Raw genomic sequence first — 21,740 nt, 5'->3', positions numbered from 1 at the left:
TCTTTCGGATTACAACTGTCAATGGTTCTTTTACGAACACGGCAAAATTTGTACACGGGTCCTCGGTTTTTCGTTGCCAGGTCCTCTGTACTGTACCACTGACATGGTACCAAGCCTGAAAATCCGGATGAACTTTGTCGGCCAACACCGGACACATTATTATCGCATATAGAGTTCAGTGTTAATTTCATAGCGTGCTTATAAAGGTGAGGGGGTGAGTATATATGTAAAAAGAACCAGCGGGGTGTTGTGACTGTTTAAGGTCAAGAGGCGGCTGAACAACCACAATAAGTCTAACCTGCGGACTAGTGAGTCCGCGGATAAAGTTATTCAAAACAGAGTCATTAACAATGCGTTCAATTTACAATAGTCCATGCCTTCGTTTATCAAATTTTTTATAAAGACAAAATCATTAAAACATTTATAAATTTATTCCTCGTATTTAAGTAATCGTGGTGATGGTGGGGGTGTTATAAGTATACGTTACCATAATATTTGATGAGTTTGTAAAAGGGGTTAAAATGACATGCCTTCGTTTATTAAATTCTTTATAAAGACAAAATCATTAAAACATTTATAAATTTATTCCTCGTATTGAAGTAATGGTGGTGACGGTGGGGTGTTATAAGTATACGTTACTATAATATTTGATGAGTCTGTAAAAGGGGTTAAAATGACATACATAAACGTGTCTGGTATCGACACACAGACACATATAAGTATATTGTATTGTGCTTGGTGATTAAAGTTGTAATAGGTATCAAAATCAGACCGACGTGTCAAGCTCATCAACAAAACATAATTCACTTTAAAATTATACATCGTGAAACATTTCAAGACGTCTCGACCAGTTACATCATCGCTCAAAGTGTCGCGCTGCTTTTCTGGAAAGCGGCATTACGGTCTACTCTTTCGGATTACAACTGTCAATGGTTCTTTTACGAACACGGCAAAATTTGTACACGGGTCCTCGGTTTTTCGTTGCCAGGTCCTCTGTACTGCACCACTGGCATGGTACCAAGCCTGAAAATCCGGATGAACTTTGTCGGCCAACACCGGACACATTATTATCGCATGACCCTCTAGAGACCACAGTTTTTATCCAATTTGGATGAAACTTTAAATATATGTTTTTATCATTAAGATCTTGGTTCCTTTTGATAATTATTAACATTAGTGTTACTTTGCTCTTATTTTTTGAAAAAATTTTCACAAGTTGATTTCCTTTATTTTGTTAATGTAGAATGGTAACGAACTGCTCTTTTCATTTTCTTTGTTTTATTTGTTTCGTTTGAATTTGATTTATCTGTTTAGTTTTTGATTGTTTAATTTTTGTCAATGAAGTTGATTCTTTTAAACTTCGTTTTTATTTTTGAACTCTACTTGGTGTAGGTGTTCATCAGGTAATACCTCGACTGAGTTCAATATTGAGATTAGCCGGTTGATTTGTTGGATATAAACCTTTGAATAATAGCGCCTAACAGGCAGCTGTGTTTAATTATGTTCTCCTGATTTTGATTGTTTCTGTGTGTTTGAAGTATATGTTTGTGATATGCGCTTAGAAACACTTCACGTGTAATGAAGCGCTATATAAATTGAACAATAATAATAATAATAATAATAATATAGAGTTCAGTGTTAATTTCATAGCGTGCTTATAAAGGTGAGGGGGTGAGTATATATGTAAAAAGAACCAGCGGGGTGTTGTGACTGTTTAAGGTCAAGAGGCGGCTGAACAACCACAATAAGTCTAACCTGCGGACTAGTGAGTCCGCGGATAAAGTTATTTATCCCAGGTCATATATGTCCCCAATTCATTTCATCTTAAGATCATTAGCATTCAATAAAAGGGGTGTTTAAATCTGTTTCATCAAGTCTAGACCAAACAGTTAATAAATGGGATTATGTTATACAAGAGAAGGAAGGCGGAGGGATTTATTGTGGACTATCACAAGCTGAAGGAAAGTCTTAGTGGTCTGAAACCAGTTGGGCAATCAGACGTGTCGATTCTGGTGTTTGTGTTCTATACATAATTTAGAAAGGAACTAAGTGGTGTCTAAAATAATTAACAACTACAAACATATAAAATCGTGGCATCTAATTCGTCCATGACAAAAGACTTGTTATGAGGAGAGGCAGAATACAATCAGTTAATTGTGTCTTATGGCAGCTTTCCGGGCGCTAAAACTCTGTCTGTACTTGATTCAATTTCGAATTGTCTAGACTATCTATTTCTGCCCTGCCTTAAATGCATATATAGTGTTGAATTTTACACCCACACAAGGGTTTTTTTTTCAAAAGAGATATTGGCTACACAATATACTTTAGTTTAGTTAACATATCAAATGGCCAGTTTCCCCCACAAAATTGTGGAATCCGATGAGGCTCAATGAATAAGACGCTGACTGGCTAACCAGGTCTCGGGTTGGCATCCGGTGTTGACCGAGAAAATATTTCGGGTTTTTCCGGACCAGTTTCCTCTCGTTAGTGGGGCAGGACGGAGGGCCTGACAAGGACAGTGTCTAGTGGTTCGAATTACACCCCGTGTACAAATTGACGTGCACGTAATGGAACCCTTGACAGTAGATCGTAGCGCGTTCGTTCGTTCATAAAGTTTTACGTCCACTTTCACCATAGGTGATATCATAGACAAAGATCGTAGCGCCGCTGTCCCGGAAAGATATTCTCAGTAGCACACTGAATGGCGAATGAACCCTTTGTATTACCCCAGTCGGTGCAGAAAAGTAGGACGTTAAACCCCATTTCATTTCATTTTGTTCCTTCTCCATTATCCACAGCTTGTAGGTTGTCCAGTAGAAATTTGTGTTATTACTGATGCCTTATATTAAACAAAATTATTTGTTCATTGTATGTACTGGGTGATCATATGCATTATTATTATTGTGTTCTCATCCAGTTCAATTTGTTTTCATAGCAATAGTTTTATCAAATCCGAAGGGCCTGTGCACCAAATTGTTATAAACAATAGGATTTGTTATCAATCATGACAAGGTAGTCTCCTCCAGAAAACTGTATAAAGTACCCATTAATTGGCAATTAACCGGATTATCAACCGTTTAATTACCGGAATTTAAAATTGTAATTAATTTCCAGGCATTGTTATTCTTTTTTACACAGCCTTTTCTTTGCTTTTCATTTTAACAAAATAATTCTTGGCGGGTTTATTTCGGTAAAACACAACAGGTCTTGGGGATTTATGCCTTATTTATGCCATTGGTTCTTAAATTGAAATAGGAAATTAATTTGCGGTTTAAAGAAGGTTAGATCTATTAGTTAAGGCCAACTGAATTTTCGTCAAGGGCACTGAGATGTAAATAATGTTAGGGCACGTGATTGTTGGCGAGATTGTAGGTTAGGTTTAAGAATTTGGGGGAGAGGTTAAGTCTCCACATAAGCACTGACCTAGGATGATGAAAAATTAGTTCGTGATATTTCCTAGCTTTCTTAAAGATACATACAATACATTAGATTTATATACAAAGGCGATTCCACTGTTTTTTGGTGTTGATGGCGCTGATGGTCTTCCTTGGATGGTGCTTCTGGTATTCTGGTATTTTTATTTCTGAAGAAAAAAGAATAAATTTGAGGCTCTCGGGGGAGAGCCACATTAGTGTGTTTCTTACTACGGATTGGATTTTCTAAAAAAAAAATCGTGTTTGTTCCACATCACCGGGTTAGGGCTAGGGATTCTTCTATCTAGTTGATTTTATTTACTAACGGTTAGGGATAGGACTTCATATATTCTTTCCTGTTGAAGAAAAATTCCATTTGACGTGATTTGATTATACCGGGGTGTTCAAATTAGATTTTAAGTTAATTTTGAGACCAATCTAACAGTGCAACGTTTAAATATAGACGCTTCAACTGTCAATTTACAATGGTTTTCAAGCAGTTTAATGTTCTATTGTTCTATATACCTTATGATTACTTTCAGTAAGTCAAGACTTAGATTTTGGTGAGTAAAGATAGTAAAAGAATATTATATTGTGTATAATTAATTACTTTTATTTTGGTGCCATTGATAACGTCGCCTGTAATTACTTTAATTTGGAGATAAAATACATCATTTTTTTTTTCTATAAATTCCCAATAAGAATAACTGGTATGAGATTATAAAATAATTGTTTGACATTTTATTCATGTACATCAGTAGAGAGAGAGAGAAATGGGGTTTAACGTCCACTCGACACAAACTAGGTCATTTCGGGACTAACATATGGTTTAATTTTATTTCAATAATTCGCTTGCGCGTAGGGGTCTTTAGCAGTGGGAGGAAACCGGAGGACCCGGAGAAAACCCACGAGGTTGGACAGGCGACCCTACTCCTTGTCACGTACAACCGGGGAATCGAAACCATGTACATCAGTAACTAAGACCTACGAATCGCTAGTCGATTGCATTTGGTTGTTTTGTTGCCTTACGATTAATGATTATGAATACATAATGTCTATGGGTCATTGGAGTTAGGTCCATAGCCGTACACGTAAAATTCCCCTCCGAGCACACTGTATGGCTTACACCCATCTTCTTCAGCACCATGCAGAACAGTGGGATATTAAATCCCATTTTATTTCATACAATATAATTGTTTGAAATTTTATTTGTGTATACCAGCATCTAAGACCTGGAAATCGCTAGTCCATCGTTTTTCTGTCTTAAGTAGAGATTTCTTTTACACTCAATAAATTAACAAATAGCAACGACAGTTAATGTACTCAATAAAACTCGTGCTATCACCAGTATACGACGACATCCACTGCGTTACTGGGGCTACTTGGCATCAATGTCTATTAGAATTATGGCGGGTTGTAATGAACAATTTTGACTGATTTATGAAGTCAATGATATCAAGACAGAAGATGAGATATATTAAAGGTTATTGGGTTACATTGGTAATAGAAAGAAAGCCAGAGTGTCGGGCGGAGATAATGACGATCATAATACACGAGTACACATTTCTACAGCAAATATTTAAAGGAGCGTAATAGCTATTCTTTGGTACCTAGGAATGGACACAAATGGGTCGCAACGCATATACTAATGTGATATGAATGTATATAAACTGATTTACATTCAATCGTTTCTGTTTCTAATGTAATTTCTAATCAGTTATGTTCGGCGATATACCCGAACAATGCCAATTGAATGGTAGTCTTTGGCGTCTGGTCAGTCCAGTCTACCCAGGTAGTCTTCCCTTATAGGATATGTTTAGCCTCGTTCATCGAGTCGCTCATTACAAATTGCATCCTCGCGTGCCAAGTTTAAAGGAGCTAAATCGCTAATATTTTGGATCTAGAAATTGACACAAATGAGTCGCAACGTATATAATAATGTAATGTGAATGTATATAAACTGATTTACATTCAATCGTTTCTGTTTTTACTGCAATATCTAATCAGTTATGTTCGGCGAAATACGCCAGAAGTCTCAATCGAAAGGCAATCTCTAGCGTCTGGTTATTCCACTCTATACCGATAGTATTTATTGCGCATATTGTCCAGATAAGAATATGGCGTCACCGTTTGACATGACTTGTGGAATATATCTAGCCTCTTTCTAAGAGTCCCATGTTAAAAATAGCGCTGAAATGAATCGTGTACCAACGCTAAAATGTTTATTTTGTCTTAATTAATGGATATCAGAAGCCCATCTTTTCTCCGTAAGATCACAACATCAATGTTGATTTAAATTGACAAATAATTCGTGTTTTCAATGTCGAAGATTTTGGATCATATTGAGTTAGAGACTTAGCTACTTTAAAATTTGTATTGTGTCTTAAATATTGGATACCAGAAGCCCATCTTTTCACGGTAAGACAACAACATCAATGTTGATTTAAACTGACCAATAAGTCGTGTTTGTAATGACGAAGACTGTGGATGATATTGAGTTAAAGACTTGGCTACTTTAAATCCAAGCACATCATTACTTTCCACAGACAATATATGAAACTATCGCCGAAGACTAGTTTGGTCATTAATAACCTTTTGTATTTTTCACGCAACCTAAATGTGATATGAATTCATTTCAATCATTGAAAGCCAGACACAATATGGGATTTAAGTTATTTACATTTAATATTTAATGACTTTAGAAATCTTGCACTTTTCCTCATGGACTTTTAACCGTGTAAGTTATATCCTTAATGTAGTGAAGAACGGGGGCGTGGTGGAGAATTTCAAATTTATCCAGAAATATAATTCGCTTCAAAACGAATCTAGATTCGAATATTGACCATTGTTACATCTCATTGTGTCCGAGAAACAATCCCGAAATGTTCTCTGTCGGATCTCTGTGTAACTGAGGCGGTTGGATGGCCAAATGGCCTATCGCGTGCCGTTGAGTCAAGAGGTATGGTTTCGATTCGCAGCCTGTGCGTGAATATGGGTAGCGTCCCTTGTCGAACCTCGTGGGTTTTCTCCGTCAGTTTCCTCCCACTGCTAAGTGCGAGCGAACTATTGAAATGAAATTGTTGAAACATATGTTAGTCCCGAACTGACCTAGGTTTTGTCGAGTGGACGTTAACGTCTCTCTCTCTCTCTCTCTCTCTCTCTCTGTAGCCGAGAAACAACCACATATGTCATAGTGGCCGTAGCTAGCATTGATTACAGTGATGTTGTCAGCAACTGTCAAGATATTTAAATTATTCATGTTATCAGTGGTTTTAATAGATTTTTTGTCTGTGTTATCATTGGAGATTGACAGCTGTTTTCTCTGGGGCTCCTCGTGGTGCCTACATACGTTATAAATTTTGTTTTAATAGCAGTTACTATTGCAAACACATTCCCTATTGCGAACGCATTCCCTATTGCTAAGTCAATAATACACATTTCAAAATGTCATCAAAGCCTTTTGTTAATTTAGTGTGAACGTATGATGATATTTTTGTACTGTAGGCGATGATAGAGTTACACATTTGAGAAAAAATAGGAAGGATAAGACGGCAATGTCCTTTTTACTTTTGACACTGGCACGCTAGCCTGGAGGTCGGGTGTTCGATCCCTGCATTGGCCGAGGAAGTTCATCCAGATTTTCCTGCGTGGATCCCCCTTGTCAGTGATGCAGGGCGGAGGGCCTGACAAGAACAGCTGTCTAGTCGTTCGGATGGGACGAAAAACCGAGGCCCCGTGTACACATTGGCGTGCACGTAAAAGATCCCTTGACAGTTGGAATTCGATATAAGAGTAGACCGTAGTGCCGCTGTCCGGGCAAAATTTCCCTCACAGCTCACTGTATGGCGTATGAACGTCTTCGTTAGCCCAGTTCGGAGCAGAACAGTAGGACGTTAAACCCCATTTCATTTCATTTCCTTTCATTTGCTATCAACTTTATGGGCAATCTCCTACTTTCAGTCTCTCAAGTGTCATTATCGTCTATTTGCAAATTTTAGTTTCAGAGAACGAACAATTTTAAGTTATTCTAGGTTAAAATTCGGAATCATTGCCATTCACTACCTATTTAAAAGCGTAAAAACGGTGCTTTTTGGAGAGTAGGGTCAACTGTCCAACCTCGTGGGTTTTCTCCGGGTCTTCCGGGTTTCGTCCACTTTTAAAGATCCTTACGCCCAAGCGAATTATGGAAATTGGATTAAACCTTATCTAGTGGACTTTATACCCCATCCCCTCTCTCTATCAACATCTCGAAAGAAAAGAATCTGTTGATTGGCTAAATGAGTGGTCAAAAAAGGTCGATTGAAAACAAATGTCTTAAAGATGTTGTTAGACCTTTCAGTACGACATAAAAAAAAGACAATAGAGACTTTTGGCTAGCGGATTTTTCCCATCCGTATCCCGTATCCGTATCGTATGCGTGATACGTTGTGTCAATGCAGTTTTAGAGTTTTGGCAGATTTTAGCAATTTTTGGTTTCACTAATGTATCATTTCAGAAAGTTTAGCCCGTAGATCAACCAGTATGCAGACAGGCGGGAAAAACATGAAAATTCCGAGAAAAACCCATCAAAAATAATGATAAATTCCAGTCGTTATCACTGTTAAAATCACATCAAATATACACCTTCGTGTTCTAGGATACACATAGATTCATAAAAACGCTATGATGCAACATTTCAGCGTATAAAAGTAGCAAAAACACGGTAAAAAGACGACAATGTTATACGGACCATTTCCGTATGAAAGCCGTTCCATACGTGCTGCCGTATCCGTGTGCCGTATCACGTATGAGAAATACACAGACATTGATGACGTCACACCCAAAATCCATACGGATACGCCATACGGACCAGGAAATTACGCTTGCCAAAAGTCTCTAATGATATCGTCGTATACGTGAGGAATTTTACGCTCGTAAATTGAGTGATTTTACCGATTTATAGCGAATATACAACCAAAGCTCCCTTTAAATGTCATTTTTAATAAATTAGTTTTATATGAGAAAAGATTACACAATTTGCATTAAACCGGGGGGTAAACAATTTATTATTTATCAATCAATGTATCTTGTTTTGACAAACATTAAATGTCTACTTCCTGAACATGTTTATATCAACTTACATGGACAGATACACGACGTATATGCATATCCGTACATAATCTTGAATTTAAAAATGAAATGAAATGGGGTTTAACGTCCTGCTGTTCTGCTCCGAACTGGGCTAATGAAGACGGGGCATACGCCATACAGTGTGCTTTGAGGGAAATTTTACCTGGACAGCGGCACTATGGCGTACTCTTATATCGAATTCCAACTGTCAAGGGATCTTTTACGTGCACGCCAATGTATACACGAGACCTCGGTTTTTCGTCCAATCCGAACGACTAGACAGCTGTCCTTGTCAGGCCCTCCGTCCTACATCACTGACAAGGGGAACCACATTGAATTTAGAGAAGACCAAATAAACGAACCCCTTTATATGCTTTCTTTGTAATCTTGTTCATGTGGTTAGTGGTTGCTCAGTGATTAAGGTGCTGACTCTCTAGGCAGGAGGTCCGGAATTTCCCAGCGTGGTTTCTCCTTTTCAGTGGGTGAAACACCGAGGGCCCGGCAAAGATAATGTCTAGTTGATCGGATTGGACAAAAAAACATAAATCTCGTGTACACATTGGCATGCACGTAAATGAACTCTTGACTGTTGGAATTCTTGTACGGGCAAACTATCACCCATAGCACACTATGTGGCGTATACCTGTCTTCATTAACCCAGTCGGTGCAGAAAGGTGAGACGTTAAACTCCATTTCATTTCATTCCTTTTAGTTTTTAAGTGAAATTAGGACATTATTACATTACACAGGCATCACACTGATCAGAAGTGAATATTCGCTAGACCGCTACAATCACTGAGATGGATTACATCGGTGCTAGTTAATTAACTCGCAAAATTAACTTCTTCCCTTCTGTAAAATAAATTCTAAAACATTTTTTTTTTTTTTTTTGAAGTATTAGAATACTAGATAAAGGTGTTTGTATTATATCTGGATAAAAATCATTTCCTGTTAAGTGTAAATGGTAAAGCCACCATTCTGCCGGACCAGTTTACGCAACGACGTTTTATGTAAACAATGCACGCGCCATTGAGTCAATGATCGACGATTGGCGGAGAAAGTTCATCCAGATTTTCCGGTGTGGTTGCTCGTTGTCAGTGATGCAGGACGGAGGGCCTGACAAGGACAGTTTCTAGTCGTTCGGATGGGGCGAAAAATCGAGGTCCCAATGGCGTGCACGTAAAAGATCCCTTGACAGTTAGAATTTGATATAAGAGTAGTCCGTAATGCTGCTGTCCGGGCAAAATTTTCCTCATAGCACACTGTACGGCGTATACCCGTCTTCATTAACACAGTTCGGAGCAGAATAGTAGGCCGTTAAACCCTATTTCATTGGTGGATATTGTGATAGTAGACGTGAATTCACAATGGGCGGAAACAGTGCATATGTATAGTGGAATAGATATCACCACATTGGATGAAAAAGATGAAAATCAACCTGTAGATGAGAGTGTTACTGTTTTTGGCACTTCAGATGTATTTAATTCCTAACCAAAAAAATATTAAATGAAGAGAAAAAAAAACATATCTACCGTAAGACCTATTATTAAAAAACCATTTAATAACCACAAAGGTGACATCTGCCATTTATATTTTAAAATCTAACGTGGCAAAAAAACATTAAAAGTATTTTCCTATATTTATTAAGAAAAATATATAGATGTACAATTAAATAGCCGTCTTTTGACCTGAGAAAATAGTAGATAACAACCGGTTGATATATTTATTATGTCTGTTTTTCCGTTTGTTATAACACAAGCTGTTCCCCCCATATACATCTACTTCAATGTAATAACTACTTTCCTTTTTCATCATTGAGACATTTTAATGGACGAAACCCCAGTCTTCTTCCGGATTCCGGAAAGGACCAAGAGGACATGGTGTTACAAATTGACGTGAATCGGTAGTAATTTTTTATCGTTTCACAAGTTGTTGGAAAAGACGAACAAACAGTGGGAGGACAATTCCAGACAATGTAGTAATTAGGTTTCTAATCAACTTTAGTTTCAAGGACACGGAATGACATATTTTCTCCCATTCTCGATTTATGTTGGCAGTGTACTCAAAATGATAGGAAATGAAATGGGGCTTAACGTCCTACTTTTCTGCACCGAAGACGCGTATACGCCACACAGTGTACTAGGAGGGAAAATTTTGCCCGGACATAGGGCCTTTTTTTGGTAAAATACTGGTAACGAACCCCGGATCTCTCCTAGTTAGCTAGCCACCATCTTACTCACTGAATCTCGACGGCTACCAGTGTACTCAAACATGATTATATGCGGTAAATTCAGGCCCCGCCAATACCATGTTTAATACCAAGCACGATATATAATATACATTTATTAAGATATAATATACTGGTCCCAAAATCAACGATTCGAGCAATGGTAACATACCCCGTTCAGACGCTTAAGTTGAACTGGTTTAAAAACCCCGGGAATCGTTAAACCAGTTTAACTTAAGCGTCTGAACGCAAATGTGGGGGTAAATAAACCAGTTTAAAAACCCCAGCTCGCGACCTGTCTTCGAGAAGGCTTTTTTATTTTAAACTGGTTCATCTTAGCCGTCTGAACGGGTTGGCTTAAAACCCGGCTCCAGCTTGCTTTGAGCATGCGCAGTACGCAGTATGTTACATTCCTGTGAAAATATCGGGGTCAGACAGTGCCAAAGTTAATTGTTATCGAAATCGTGCGAGAACCGAATAAAGAATATGAAGCTACCCATGCGTAGTTAAGTGTAACCTCCGACCGAAGAGGTCAGAATAGTTAAACTGGTTTGGCTTATAGTACGTGTGAACACAACAAGATGCTGACTTAAAAAAAAACAGCGATTATGAACTGGTACATTCTAACTTTACAATGATGTATATTGATTTTATAGTGATAATAGTTGTGTTATCTTTTTCGTGCAAGCATGCCCACGCGCGATGCCCTATCTCTCACTATGTTTCTGTGCCAAATTATCCAGGTTAAATCAAAATATGGTCAGGGAGATCAAATTGCACTGCTAACACCAATGATAAAACTATGCCTTCCAGTCTCAGTGTTTCATAACCTACAATTTGTTTGACGTTCGCAGACTAAATGCACATGATTAGTGATTTGAACTAATTGTGCCTATTTCACGTCTGTACTAGACATTACTCTGTTTGGTTTATTAGCTGTACTCGCATACTTTAAAGCCCGTCGTACACAAGCAAAGAAAATTTGACCGTGTACGAAGCCAGCAATTTATTTGACGTCCTATCGTACACGAGCATAAGTTCCAAATCTTTGACACATTTATTTGACGAAAAGCTATGCATGCCAGCTTTTGTCAAATCTCATATGGCAAATGAAAATGTGGCAAATTTCCTCTCGTACACGAGCAAATGTCTTTGACAAATCTCCATTTGTCAAATACATTTGCTCGTGTACAACGGGCTTTAACCCAAACATTTTCATGAACCGCGGAATTTTTCTTTACGGAATATATACGAACCATTTTAATTATGGACAAATCTTGGCCTTTCAACAAACATCAAGTTTTGCGTATGTTTGTCTGTCAGTCTTTTGAGCTTCTATGGAATCTCTCTAACATACATGTATATAGTCGGATCGGGACAAATACTTCCATATGCTCATGCCTATGTTTTTATCCTTGGAAGGCTTCCCCGTGTCCATCACATGTATTATTGGATGTGAACTATTGACACCTTTGTGTTTCTACAAATAATCACAGAACATGACTTTCTTTCTAATGTTCGATACTTTATGTAGTATTATTGATATCGGGCTATGCGAAATAAAAATCGTTTATCATTAACATTAACATGTACTACTATTCCAATGGCCACGTTAAGGGGCTTCTAGCCTTTACAAGGTTTCTAACCGCCTAAAGTTCATCTCCATTATCCATTACGCTGTCGGCTTTCAGGGTATTTAGAATTAGTGACAGTACAATGGTAGTGAAAAAGAAAGAAGGTCATGTGCAAGATGTTTTTGATGAAATAAAATATGATTATAAATCTGGTACAAGGACAAAGGATGCCGAATCCTGAATCATGGGCCAAAACAGTTTTAATCGCTGAAATCGTTATGGGTATCGCGACGCGTAACCCTTGTCAGCTCTGAAGTCACCAATAATAATAAAGGGGGTTGGATGGCCGAATGGTTAGCACGTGCGCGCTGTATCATAAAGCATGTCATTGAGTCAACTGGCGTGGTTTCGAATCCCCGGTTGTACGTGACAAGGAGTATGGTTGCCTGTCCAACCTCTTGGGTTTTCTCCGGGTCCTCCGGTTTCCTCTCACTGCTAACGACCCCTACGCGAGAGCGAATTATTGAAATAAAATTAAACCATATGTTAGTCCCGAAATGACCTAGTTTGTGTCGAGTGGACGTTAAACCCCATCTCTCTCTCTCTCTCTATCTCTCTCTCTTCTCTTCTCTCTCTATTTCTCTCTCTCTCTCTGTCTCTCCAATACTAATAAAGCCGGGTAGGCAAATTGGAATTAATGAAAAGTCAAATGAACAATTCTGATTAGAATAACCAGATTCCTCAATTTCGGACAATTGACCAAATATGAATGTCTATTATAGAACACAAAATGAGCGATAATAATGAATATGGCTATGGTCGGATTATTGCTGGTTGGCACTGGTTACATAAACGTTATAAGATAGAGAGAGAGAGAGAAATGCGGTTTAAGTTTAACGTCCACTCGACACAAACTAGGTCATTTCGGGACTAACATATGGTTTAATTTTTGTTCAATAATTCGCTTGCGCATAGGGGTCTTTAGCAGTGGGAGGAAACCGGAGTACCCGGAGAAAACCCACGAGGTTGGAAAGGCGACCCTACTCCTTATCACGTACAACCGGGGATTCGAAACCACGCCAGTCGACTCAATGACTTTATGATACAGCGCGCGCACGCTAACCATTCAGCCATCCAACCCCCCAACGTTATAAGATAACTCGAACGACATTGATCTCACGGACAAAATGGGGTTAAACGTTCTTTTACCGGCGTACTCATTCTGGAATACCTGGTATTACTTAACTAATGTGGGCTTTCATACATTCCCATTTGTGAAGTTCACTTAGTAATGTTTCCATTTTGTCTTTCGTTTCTTGAAAGCATTCGGCACACATCGGCAAACTCTAGTACCCTACATCTAACCTCGGTTATTGGACGGTTTGTTTGCAGGGACAGCAAAATAGAATCTCTTGTACATCCGATTGTTTACCAGCAGCTCAAATAAGAGTTTTCTTGATAGGTTTTGACATTAATTATTTTACGCCATCAATTTATTTTTGCGAGTATTCATGGAAGTTGATTATTTTTACCCTATGTGACATTAAGATGTACGAAGGAACATTAAAATAAACAAACTATAAATAATAGGTTTTATTCCACACCTATTTAAAGTAGTCACTGTGTTTTAATGTCCATTATTTTCTCTCTTGGGACTTAAAGAGATATTAAATGAATTTACTCCGATTAGCTTAGACATCTTTAACGGTAAACAAGCCATCATTTGATATACGACTTCCGATGACAAGGAAGAAGGAAGTGAAATAAATTACATCTCTAGACACAAACAATTAGTTTAGAGTAAAATGTGTAAAAAGCAAATTATTTGAAAATGAAATGGCGTTTAAAGTCCTACCGTTCTGTTCCGATTGGGGTAATAAAGACAGGCATACGCCTTACAGTGTGCTATGAGGGAAATGTTGCACGGACAGCGGCGCTACGGCCTACTCTATATCGAATTCCAACTGCCAAGGGCTCTTTAATGTGTACACCGAACCTCGGGTTTTTCGTCCCATTCCTCTGACATGGAGGAGCCGATGAACTTTCTCGGCCAACACAGGGATCGAACACGGAACCCCTAGGTTAGCGAGCCAACGTCTTACTCACCGAGCCACCGTGCAACCGATAAGAGTTTGTGCTATCTATTATGTAGATACTTAATGATATTCTGAGAATATCACTTTCTCATTATTAGTTACATTGTATATTCTTATATTTTTCAGTGGATGGTATACGATGTTATGTATGTAACAATAGCAACAACCCGGCCTGTGGTCTCGAGTTAAAAACCTACCAGTTTGACGCTTATGACTGCCCTGCGCCAAATACGAAATGCGGAAAGCAGACACAGATGCCATTGGGGGAGGATACAGACAATCGTAGGTTTATTTAGTATAGGGGCATTATGGAAGATTAGATAAAGAGCTGGCAGCCCTAACTATAATAGTTAAAAACTAGATAATGTAAGGGAAATATGCTGAAAAATTCAGTCAAATTGCTCCACTCTGAACCGAGATATTAGCGATTAGCCTCCGTCATCATTACTAAAGTCGGTACGATAAAGAAAACACAGTCTCGATTATCCATTTTTGAAATTAATCATCAATGAGCGTTGAGCAGCAGATCGGATTCAAAACCAGTGAAAATCGAACACATAGGGTGGCAACGAGAGTTGATTAAGGTCTTGTCATGTTAACAAATGTCTAATTAATAGTTTATAAAACATTTCCGGCCTAAAGAAAGACCTCCAATAGGCAGATTCAGCTCTTACATAATGTATGTTTAGTATTTGATATAGTAAATAGTAATTACAGGATGACCTTATACTCAAAAGTTTGAAAATATAAAATGTTGAAAATATACTCAAAGTATATAAATTTTTAGCCAGCTTGAAATGTATCGTTGTCTGTTCGACAAGCCAGTCTTGGTGCGGTTTGCTAGCCAAATTGAAACGTAACGGAATTTGAATTCTTGAAACGAGTCACTAAAGTTCTCTGTAATTTCTTTTCTACATTATAATGTTTTACACGTAGAATTTTAAAGCCCTGTTTGTAAATGTGGACGTATATCATAATAATCAACCTTCCGCCCGTTGGTCCGTCGACATTTCTTATCAGTGCAATAGAAGCTACCGATTTTTCTGAAACTTTCAGGAAACTGGTATTATGACAAGACAATGATCCCTTTTCGGTAAAATCGAATAAATATTTTTGGAAGTTATGTCCCTTTTTTGCCGAACTGTCAACACTTATTGTCAGGGCAAAAGAAACTGCAATATTTATCAGATTTTTTCTGAAACTTGTAGCATGAAAAGACGCGGATCCTTCTTTCTTTTCTTCAAAATTGGATTAATATTTGTAGAGTTATGCCCCAAATTTGCAGACCCCTGTCCATACTGCCAGTTAGAGCGATCGAGGCCAGAGACCAGCAGTTTTCATAATGCCCCTTTTCCGAAAAGCTCGCGCCCGTGAAACAAAGCTGTTGTATTGAACGTATTTCTTTCCACGCTTTTCGGTGGCTATCTTTAGAAGAATCTACACTCGTCGTTTCTTTAGCGAATGCTTTGTGTTCCGATTTGGGCATAGTCAAAATCAGAAAACAATGAGCGTATTTAAATGGGTGATCAAGAAAACAGTGTATATCAGTTAGGTGGTAATAAATCCCTATATTGATGCATCTGAATGTTATATTGTGCATCATAATATTCCACATCTTGCTTGTATCAAAGTGTAGCAAAAATGATTCCTCTTTTGTTGTAAACATTTTAATTAGCCATTATTTCTCATTTGGCTTCCTGTAGAAACCCTATGAATCCGTATCACCAGGCAGTGGCTTTCACTACGATTTAACTTCCATGTGTTAGCGGCGTTAGTCGACTGTGTTAAACTATTTGTCTGAGCACAGCCCTATATTTTACAATTCACACACCATATTAATTTTAGCAATACATTTAATTGCACCAAAGAAACGCTTCTCTTACTTATCTAATGAGATAAAGACCATAAATCAGTGGCAAAAAATTTCAAATAACCGATGAAGTCTTTTACACCGCAAGTCATTTTTATGTTTAAACTTATTTTTACAATACAAAAGGATTGAAAAAAAGGTCTAGCAAATTATAAACGTCTTCTTCTTATGAAATATTAATTGATGAGACTAAACGTCTTCTTCTTATTAAAATATTAATTGATGAGAATATTTCAAAAAATAGATACGAAGTTATATTCCTTTCGTTGGAATAACCATTAATATTAATATAGTACATTATAAGGTCTACATATATAAATAGAATAATTCAACAAACAATACATATAAAATTGCGGAATACGACCTAAACACATCTACATTCTACATGTACAAAATAAAACATAATATACATACAAAGCGTGCACAGGAACTACTATATATAATATCATAAATTGTAGTTAGGTAACTCGTTTAGTTGATGTTCTATAAGTATGAACTGAGAAGATATATAGGTATTTTGTTCTATATTGTCCTCATATCCGCGAACATTTATCATGTTATTTCTTTTACAAATTTGTACGTGTTTACATGAGTAAGACGATGAATCTGACTTCCGGTAATTACTGATAATAGAGTTATTACCATCGATCACTTTGTAGAATCTTGTGAACAATAATGTCTGTATTATTTTTGAGTCCTACCATGATCCAGAATATACTTGCCAGGTATAGCGAACAAAACCTATATTCATGCTTGTCTTTGGAGTGGAGGGCACTCTCTTCACAAAATGGGTGAGAAAGCATTGGAGCGTTCCCGTATCAGGGCAATACATACCCAACAAGGGCATCGTTAACGGTGCAATATACGTCCACATTTCAGTTTTGATTGATATGGTACTTTTTAAAATGAAGATAATGAAATATGAAATGGATGCATTAACTGTAATATGACAAGAGGCAAAGAAAGCTAAGCGTTGGGTTTGTTTTGCCAAATTTACAGACTAAATATTAACAAAAATGTGGGTGTGACACCGCCCCAGGGGATCGGGGCATGCATTAAAATATATATTTGATGCCTTTACTATAATAGGAATAAAAATATGCAAAGTTCCAAGATGATCCATTCAGAATTGCAGCCTGTAGAATATAAATACAAAAATTGAGCGTATCTCTGCACCAAAAACCCTAGGGATCATCCTTAGGGTATAAGAAATAAGTATTGCAGTCTGTAGGCGACACACACATACATTCACACAGACAGGAGCGACGGCAATATACTTCCACTTTATAATGTGGACATATTAAACATCGATATAATTCGTTTATCAGTATTTGTTTTAAAGTATAGAATGTCTTAATTTATTATCGGGCTACATATCGCAATCCAGTTCTGCTTGTGATCTTTATACTGCAGTGGACTAACGGTGCAGTAGGCTGCCTAGCATTTTGGTCAGCTGTGTAGTCCTTCGGATGAGACGAAAAACCGAGGTCCGGGAATATATTGGAATGCACGTAAAAGATCCCCTGACAGTTGGAATTCGATATAAGAGTAGGCGATAGTGCCGCTGCCCGGGCAAAATTTCCCTGATAGCACACTGTATGGCGTATGCCCGTCTTCATTAGCCCAGTATAGGAGCAGAACATTAGGACGTTAAACCCCATTTCATTTCATTTCATTTCAGCATTTTGGTATTTTGCGCAAGCATAAACATTACACATCCTAAGTATTGATCACGTTTACCAACTGTCTCTTATACTGGCTTGTAATATTCGAATTTCCATATAGATTTTAGTGTAAAAAAAATATAATAAGACTTTTTTCTTATGTTGGTACAGAAATAAAGTAGTATCAGTGAAATTATGTTGACATTTCGAAATCTATGGTGTGAAATGGAAATCATTGTCCTAGGAGATTAGGGATTAAAAATGAACAAATAAAATAAGATTAGAATCTTGTTTCAGGATCTACAATATGAGTTCTTTGCTCTTTGCACATTATCTGTATTGTTTTGGGCGCCACTGAAATAAAAATTCTTCATCTAAGACCATGTAGAATATGTAGGAATTATAGCCGGTAGTATCAAAGCTTATCCTGTCACCGTTATGTCTATAAGTAAATACCTTGCATATTATGAACACACACGAACTCGGTGATTAGTTGCGTAATATTGACGTTCTTATTTCTTTGATTCAATTGACTCCTGATACGATAATTGCAATATTGACCCATTTTTGTCGTCCTTTGAAGAAGAAGGAAACAATGAAAACTGACGTGTTTAGCTTCTAGCGACATAATGATTCCTTGATGAATGGCTCGCATTTATGAAATGAAAACAAAAATAGACCTGTAACAAAGTACAATAGTATCACACACACAACAGGGAACTTGTACATGACGTTTAATTCATATACTGAATATCAATTTAAAAATTATAATAGTACATGTTAACAAGGTCAAATGCAATAAATACAGCAATCCAAACGAAAGATTCAAAGGCGTTTGTAAGCTTTAATGGTTTTGTAAAAATGCGTAGTCACTGCCAACCTGAAAGTAATAAAGAAGTCATAGGCAAAATTAAATACTATTTGGAGGTGGGTGTGGCTCATGGGTTCTAACATTAATATTTCTTAATCGCAGATTCTTTTTAACTTTAGATCCCTGCGTTGGCCGGAAACGTTCATCGGGAACTTTCTGCGTGGTTCCTCCTTGTCAGTGGTGCAGAACCGAGTGCCTGACAAGGGGCAACGTATAGTCGTTCGGATGGGACAAAAAAACGAGATCCCGTGTACACATTGTCTTGCACGTTAAAATCCTTTGGCAGTTGGAATTCGATATAAAAGTAGGCCGTAGCGCCGCTGCCCGGGCGAATTTCTCTTATAGCACACTGTACGCCGTATGCCCGTCTTCCTTAGTCCAGTAAAAGCAGAGCAGTAGGATGTTAAATTGCATTTCATTTCATTCATTTTTAACTTTAAATGGCCATAGCTTCGAATTGGTTGATTTGAATAATATTTGGACCAAGACTCTTTATATTTAATACAGCCTTTTCTATGTGCATGGTCTTAAACATTTTAGTTCACTGGATCGAAGGTTTTCGGCGCACCTCCTTAGATCACTCGACATTAACGGAGCAGGACTCGAATTCTTCATTGCGCTTCTTCCAAATTAAAAGATTGTCATCCAAGGACAGATCACAAACAATCCGCATTATTAGAGATGGCGGAATTGTCATTTCCTGTTGTCGTCTGATTCCTTACTAAATATTCTACATCAGAATTTTCATAGAAGGATTATTTTATCTGACAATCCATCTTAGGTCAATGCGACCACGACTTTTTACAACCATATGAATTAATAATAAGTATTGAAAGACGCAAGTGTCGTTCGTCAAGTTTCCTGTAAAGCACAAGTGTAGGAAAAAAGCTATTCAGAAACACTTTATTTTATCGTGCTAATAGAGGTATTCCTTTTCGCCATAAGATATTTTACATAAAATTTCCATCCGAATTACATCACACAGATATTTTCTAAAAACCCTCTGATTTCATTATTTATTTTTTTAGATTTGTGATTTAATGAGACTCCTGTCACAAAACTGGTGTAATTAAAATGAAATGAAATGGGGTTTAACGTCCTATATTGTTCTGTTCCGACTGGGCTAATGAAGACGGACATACACCATAGTTTGCTATTGCAATTGCCAAGGGATCTCTTACGTGCACGCCGATGTGTACAAGGGATCTCGGTTTTTGTGGTCCCATCGAACGACTATATGCTATCCCTTGCCAGACCATCTTTCCCGAACCGCTGACAAGAGTGAACCACGCCGGAAAAACCCGATGAATTTTCTAAGCCAACGAACACGGGACCTCTAAGTGGGGTCCCCTGGTGCAATGGTGTTTCAAATCCGTGTCTAAATCTATATTTCCAAATCCTATTGTCATTTAGCTGAGTCTGCCATGTAGTTTATCTGGCCAGCTCTGGCCGGTGTTTTCGCAGCCCAAGCCCCATGAGAAGCCACGGTGGTGAATCAACTGGTCTAACGTTTGGTCACTGACCAGGACTTCGCAGGTTTCATCCTGATCGTGGCAGAAAAAGTTCCTGGGTATCTTCCGGCCTGGTCTCGCCCCTTGTCAGTGGGGCTCGGTGAAAGGCTTTGCATCGATGTGTTTCATCGATGTGACAAAACCGGAATCCAGCTGTGTACCCGTTGGCGTGCACGTAAAAGAACTCTTGATAGCCCAGGATCCACGTCTGAATTAGCCCGTCCGGTACAGAAAAGTAGGACGTTAAACCCATTGCATTATAAACTCTATGACTAATCATCCCAGTCCTGTATACATGTATTTATTTTAAAAATCGTATTAAACTAATGGTTTGATTAATTATTTTTTTTCTTTTGTTTAATTTTAGCTGGATGGGTTGGTGTTATCAGGACGTGCTACGCTCCGGGATCACTTCCTGGTATCAATGAAACCAATGGCTGTCATTTGTGGACCAACTATGCAGCGAACTTCACGGCTTTGTACTGTTTTTGCGATAGTGACAAATGTAACAGTGCTGACAGTGTGTGTTCCGCCCGAAATGTTATCGTCGTCACCAGCGTTTTAAGTGCTTTGCTTCAGTTTATGCAATGACAAGGAATAGAAGGATGTTAAACAGTTTGTTAAGTTAATTGTTTGAAAGAGACAAGTTTCGTGATAAATATAATAAAATTTTCAGTGACAATGGCTGATAACCTTAAATGATTTCATCTTACGCAAATCATGTCTAAATTCGCTATTTTCATGGCATTTAAGTCTGGGTAGTCTCCAGATATTTATCTTAATTGTGTCGCTTTCCAGCTAGTCAACATACAAATGTATCATTAACTTTCATGTGGACGCATTAAGGCAATATTTGGCATTTATGGGAAATGAAAGGGATTGTTTCGGATAGTTTCTTAGATTATATAATATGTGTAGAGAATGACTACGAGATGAACAACAAATGATTACTTGAATAATCGATCATTGTTTCATGGGTTTTTTTTGAGGGGGGGGGGGTTGTAATCTTCGCGGTAGTAAAGTAGAATTGGACTCAAAATAGAATTGTGGCTCAAATGAAACGGTTATTAAACCCATCTTTAGATTTGACAAATCTATACCAGACGAATATTTTTTTTTTATTTTTTTTCATTATTTCGTCAATCAGTAAATATTTATTTTAATATTGCTCGATTTCGCTACAATGTTAGGATGGCGTTGTTCTTAATTAGGTTGTGGAAAAACATAGTATACATTCAATAATCCTTTACTGAAATAGAAATATATCAAACTTGATTCATATAAAGTAGGTGCATTATCCATTTCTCTAAGTAGGCCATTGCATAAATATAGTTACACGTAGGCTAGTTTATAAATTGACACGAGTAAACAAGAGAATTTCAGCTGAAAATTTGGTAACGTCATG

The 21,740-nt window shown here is 37.7% G+C and overlaps 1 long non-coding RNA gene across 1 annotated transcript in view; it reads left to right on the top strand.

Annotated features, from left to right (window-relative positions):
• The window catches only part of LOC126823819 (uncharacterized), a 78,053-nt gene extending 57,210 nt beyond the window's left edge, over positions 1-20,843 (top strand). The window contains exons 2-3 of the long non-coding RNA XR_007681328.2: positions 14,546-14,701; positions 20,703-20,843. This is a non-coding gene — a long non-coding RNA (uncharacterized LOC126823819). The remainder of the gene's footprint in view (positions 1-14,545; positions 14,702-20,702) is intronic.
• The last annotated feature ends 897 nt before the right edge of the window (positions 20,844-21,740 follow it).

Source organism: Patella vulgata, chromosome 6, assembly GCF_932274485.2.
Source record: "Patella vulgata chromosome 6, xgPatVulg1.2, whole genome shotgun sequence".
Lineage (NCBI taxonomy): Eukaryota > Metazoa > Mollusca > Gastropoda > Patellidae > Patella > Patella vulgata.
This window is presented reverse-complemented; position numbering and strand designations above follow the sequence as displayed.